Below are 6,315 nucleotides of genomic sequence, written 5' to 3'. Positions count from 1 at the left end.
TGAAATGCCAACACTGTCTCTGGCACAAGAAGCAGAATAAACAGCTGTACTCAGTAGTTTAGTAAATAAATAACTAAATAAATGACAACCCTCTCATCTTTCAAATACACCTAACCTGCAGTACTGTATGCATACTGGGATATGGTGGGCTTTACTCCCCTGCATTTCTTCACCCATTTTCACCATTTCCGAGTCTTTAAAGGAGTACTTCAACATATTGGGAACTAATTGCCTTCCTGTCAATAGTCTGATGAGAGGATCAATACCACTCTTTTAAGCTACAACCAGGGCAGGTCAATCTTAGCTTAGCAATGAAGCAATGAAGCTCCCATTATATCATCTTTAATAAGCCCACGCAATATATAGGGATATACAGTAGGAGGGCAACTTTTTTAAGAAAAGTGTTTCTGAAAATCTTCAATCATTCTTGATATACATATATACATATATATACAGAATAGCAAGCATATTGAAAATACAAAGCAGCAATATAAGCTCTTTATTCAAAGGTTACAGCAGCTGATGTTGGTTGTAAAGCTAACACTTATTTATAATAAGCTTTAGATTTATGACTGCTATATTGGAAACACTGCATCACATGCATAATTAATCTCATGAAACTGTATGGATCCAGCTTCGCAGCTTGTAATGTGCATAAAGCTTTAGGGCGAACCGTTGGGCAGCCTCGGTCCACTTAGTCCAAACTAAAGGATAACCACAGGTCTGATACGGTAGATGATACAAACGGCATATTAATGGAGTGGTCTAGTGTCGTCCTTGGGGAGTGAAGCTGTTGGAATTGGGTCTGACTCTGACCTGAATGTCTCTCTCTTTTTCCTTCGTTTCTTCCATAATTCATGTTCCATGTGTGTGGTGCTGATTATTTTTAGCTGAGTGCAGCGAATGGGCTGTACACAGACAAATGGACGGAGGAGGGAGCCAAAGGGCAGGTGTGTGACTTACAACAGACCCGTGAGTGAGTGGCATGTAGTCAGCTGTACGTGCCCGCGTGCACTGGCATACATTTGTGTATGTATAACCGGCTGATAGTGTGTGTGTGTGTGGGAGGGGGAAAGAGCAGATGTCTCTCTGTTCCAGTTGACAGCAGATGACACTGATAGTGAAGTGTGGATGTGGAAGACTTCTTCAGCAAGATCCACTGTATGAGGGCGGCGTGCAGAATCTGCCTCACTTGTCACATGCGTTGCACATATCCAGAGGTGACAGCAAATTTTCATATCACACCTCAAGATTTTTCAGTATGACCATCTCACTCCTATTGAAGCCAAATAAGGATCCATTAGAGTGTTCATCATATCGTCCTATATCACTCTTAAATGTAGATTTAAAAATACTGTCAAAAACACTTGCTCTCAGGCTAGAGCAATATCTACCATTGTTAATTTCTCCAGATCAGACAGGTTTCGTGAAGGGTAGGCATGGTTTTTTCAACCTGCGCAGGTTTTTAAACATATTACACACCAAGTCAACTACAACCCCTGAAATTGCCTTATTACTCGATGCTGAGAAGGCATTTGACCGGGTGGAGTGGGATTATCTGTTTTATACTCTGCATAAATTTGGATTTGGCCCTAATTTCATTTCATGGATTCAGTTACTTTACTCCTCACCTATGGCACGTGTTAGAACAAATTCGTTATTCTCTTCTTATTTCCCACTTCTCCGTGGTACGAGACAAGGTTGTCCCTTATCCCCTCTTCTTTTTGCATTATCAATTGAACCACTGGCGATTAAACTGCGAGCTGACAGTTGCATTAAGGGCATCTTCAGAGGTGACCAGGAGCACAAAATATCCTTATATGCTGACGACCTCCTGCTGTATATGTCAGAGCCTTTATGCTCTCTTCCCCGTGCTCTTGCCATTTTTGAATGTTTTGGTAATATTTCAGGTTACAAGTTGAATCTGCATAAAAGTGAACTTCTCTGTGTCAACTCTATAGCCAGAAAGATTTCATTTTCAGGTTTTCAATTTAACGTTAAATCAGGGTATGTGACCTATCTGGGGGTTAAGGTTACCCACTCATACAAAGATCTTTATGAAAGAAACTTTGTCCCGCTGCTTAAAAATACTGAGACAGATCTTCAGAGGTGGAACAATTTACCACTGTCATTAATTGGCCGCATTAATTCTATCAAAATGAACATACTTCCCAAGTTCCTTTACTTATTTCAATGTATCCCATGCTACTTACCCAATAAGTATTTTATAACACTGAATAAGCATATCTCTGCATTTATTTGGAATGGCAAAAGTCCACGAATTCGTAAAGATTTCATGCAGAGGACTAGGCCAATGGGTGGATTAGCCTTGCCAAACTTTCAGTCTTATTATTGGGCAGCAAATATTCGTAATATGCTGTACTGGATGAGTAATGTTACTACAGAGACTCCAGCTTGGCTCCAAATTGAGTCATCCAATTGTGGCAAAATTTGCCTATCAGCTTTGTTGAGTTCAGCTCTCCCATTAGAACTATACACCTATAAACGTAACCCTTTGTTGTATGACTCGCTCAGAATCTGGGTGCAATGTAGGAAAAGGTTGGGGTTACACTTAATGTCAATTAAAGCACCTATCTGCTCAAACCATATGTTCCCACCCTCCATGATGGACTCTGCCTTTAAAATATGGGAAAGTAATGGCCTTAGAAATATCAAAGACCTTTTTGTAGATGGGATTTTTGCCTCATTCACGCAGCTCCTGAAGCAGTTTAATGTTCCTCGGCAACATTTTTTCCGCTATTTACAAATTCGTCACTTTGTAAAGAGTCGATTTCCTTCATTTCCGGAACTACCTGAGGAAACTTCTTTGGATAAAATTATTAATATAAACGTTCATAAGAGAGGGGCGATTAAAGAAATCTATGCTATACTATTAGATCTTCAATCTCCTTCTCTCTTCATCCTTAAAGCACAGTGGGAGAAAGACCTTGGGATGACTATAACAGATGAGCTCTGGCAATCTTTTCTCCAGAGGGTACACTCTTCTTCGATATGTGCCAGGCATGGGCTCCTTCAATTTAAGGTCCTACACCGATTACATATCTCCAAGGAAAAGTTAGCCAAGTTCTATCCAGGAGCTGACCCTCTGTGTAACAGATGTAAAGCAGAAACAGGTTCGCTCCTTCATACCTTTTGGACATGCCCCAATCTTCATATCTATTGGGTGTCTATATTTAACACTCTGTCAGAGATGTATAACGTTAAATATGATCCTTCTGCTCTAACGGCTATCTTTGGGGTGATACCTCAAGACATCACTTCGAATTCTATTGCCTTTGCTTCACTTATCGCAAGGCGCCTTATACTTTTAAGATGGAAGCAGGAAGCTCCTCCCACACATGAACAGTGGCTTGCGGAGCTCATGAGGTTTTTACATTTAGAAAAGATGAGATATACACTGGCAGGTTCAACCACCAAATTTCTTAGGGCATGGCAGCCATTCTTGATGTACATGGAAACATTTAAAATGACCACCTTATCATGACCAGATACCATATCTCTATATCGCTATCATAGCTAACTGTACGCTGAATGTCCCTTATACATTTTATTTTTCTATTTGTTTGTTGTTGTTTGTTTGTTTTTTGTTGTTTTGTAGGGGTTTCTTTGGTTTGTTTGTTTGTTTTTTCCTTCTCTATTTCTGTTATCTTTTGGGGTATTGTAAATACTGAACAGCAAACTACTGTATGTTCAATGTTTTGTTGTTAACATGCTGCTGTGACTGAAAATAAAATTTATAAAAAATAAATAAATAAAAAAAAAAGATTTTTCAGTATGGCTTGGATGATTTGCCATCTTTTTTTTTACAGCGATATTAAGGTAACACAGAGTGATACAAATGTTTTTGTCAAGGTTTATGTGTTACGGAGCCCACTTTGAATACAGTAATATTTTTTCATGTTTGTTCAAATAAAGAATTTGAAACTTGTTTCAAATATTTAACAGAAAGCACATGAGCAAAAATGACCTAACTTATAGCAGCCTTGAACTCCGAGCTCTTTTTCTGCATGTACAGTAACATCGTTAGAGCTTGCGCCTTGATGACTCTTGACTCTGTGCATGTAGCTGCTCACCACAAATGCACATGTGTACAGTGACTGTGACTGATGTGGCATCAATGATTCAGTCACATAAAGGTCCCTGACACTCAAGTGCTGTAATTGCTCCGTTACGTATCGATTATCAAGCAAAGGGAGTAACAGCCACTGCACAAGCAACACAACCTAAAGAGGCATGTGGCATGTTATGCAACCAATTAAAGACCATCGGCCATTGGAGGTGAAGGGGACATTTTCAACTAAAAGCTCGCTGGGACTGGGAAAAGCTATAGTCTAGTGAAGATTTCTGGTGCTGCAAACTTGCAGTGTTATTAGAGCCGGCAGAGAAGGAGGACTAGGGAGAGTGAGGGAGACAGAGGTTGTGAGAAGGGGGGAGGATTATAGGGAAATAACTATGGTGAGGCAGGCAAGTGAGGAAGAATGAAGCAGAGGGGAGAGAGGAAAATTAAGAGGGACCGGGGAATGAGATGGATCTTTTCCTCTCACAGCGGTTATCTTCTCATATAGCACACCAGGAGAATACAATTAAAGCAGAGGCTTATAAGTGAAGCCTGCACCGTGGTTTCCACTATTTCAAAGAGAGAATACCCCAACTCCCTTTTTCAGAATAACAATTTTGTTAAAAAATTAATAGGATTTGTAGGTTTATTAGTTTCTCCCTGGTTGTTTCATTCTTCAGAACAAATTCATGCACCCACAAAGTCCCGCAAGCTGTTCATTTTCTCCTCTTTCTATAACACCAACACATGCATCGTATATGTCACTTGCAGGACAATACAGAAAATTATTCGGGGGCGGATATTTGTAACACACACCACCCGTGAGTGAGACATTAACCACCCGGGTGCTCCGGCAGAGAGAGAAAACTCACCTCACCTGAAGGAAAGATCCGTGCGGAGCAGGACAACTTCACCGCCGTTTACTTGACAATCACGAATACCTCACAGCCTCCGGACCCATCTCACTGTCTTTGTCTATAATGTTCTCCTCCTCACACCACCTCCTTCTCTATCCCCCTACACTGCAGAGCTCGAGCTCGCTGACAGTCAACGCTGATTCCCAGTTCCCACAGTTCGAGCTCGGTAAGGAGGCGCTCCGTCCGCCTGGCTTTACTCTAGGTGAAAGATGGGGAGGAGGAGGACGGTGCGCCACTTAACAGGAGTTTGTAATCCGTTGGCTCCATCGGGGGCCACTGAGAGAGCGCCGTGCCCGGGGATCTGCGGCTTTCCACCGCAGTGTGTCAGCGCCATCTTGCGGTGGCTGTGATGAACTGCAGCACTCGTGAACTGCATGCGCTGTTCTCAGCTCTGATGCGCCTCGCTGGTTTTGTTGTGGCGGTGACCACACACCTGATACAGCTTGGCAGTCGAAGATTCACTCTGAGCCCAGCAGAGAGACGTTCAATCTGCGTGAGCCCTATTTGGCTGCTAATAATCACATTTTATATTCAGGCCACTATTGCTTCTCCCTGCTGGGAATTGCACGCAGAAATCCTCACGATTACTTTAGCTTTTAAATGTTATTTTATTTACGAAATTACAAATGCATAAAGATTTAACTCCTTGCAGCGTTTTCAGGTGGAAGTTCACTTATATAATGTGGTATAACACACCTTTTCTTCGAGCCGATTCGTGTGTTATATGTAAATTAAATTAAATGCCGTAATAAACGTGTGAAATTTAATTTAAAAAGAAAATTTTAAATAATAAGCTCTAAGTCGTTTTAACTTAGTTTAGTTTAGTTTAGCTCATTTTTGTGCTGTACAGCTTTTAAAGGCCTGAACTGTCGATTTGAAGTCCATCCAATTCCTACACGGAATTATCGCTTTATCTCCTTATAGACTTAGGCCTGATGCCCCAATATTCACAAATCAAGGCACTGATTCTGGATGCAGCACATTTAAGAGGATATTTTGTCTAAAAGACGGGGGGGTTTTTTAGCTTCTTTTGGAAACACGATTATTTATTTGGAACAAAATGACGAGAAAAAGAAACCCAGTTATTTCCGTACAGTCCATACTTGTATTATTATTAGTATTATTATTATTATTATTATTATTATTATTATTATTATTATTATTATTATTATGTGTGTTGTTGGTTTTACACAGATTTATTTTGAATAATGCAGAAACACTGCATGTGGACTTTGCCTGGGGTTGTGTCACACTGCCCTGTGGCTGAGATCATTTCATGTCTGGAGCAGGGACAGCAGCTTTGTGCGGGCGGACCACGCC

The sequence above is a fragment of the Diplotaxodon limnothrissa genome, linkage group LG22 (assembly GCF_057381915.1).
Source record: "Diplotaxodon limnothrissa isolate DT_005_m linkage group LG22, D_limnothrissa_male_GT1.1, whole genome shotgun sequence".
In the NCBI taxonomy this organism is placed as follows: domain Eukaryota; kingdom Metazoa; phylum Chordata; class Actinopteri; order Cichliformes; family Cichlidae; genus Diplotaxodon; species Diplotaxodon limnothrissa.
This window is presented reverse-complemented; position numbering follows the sequence as displayed.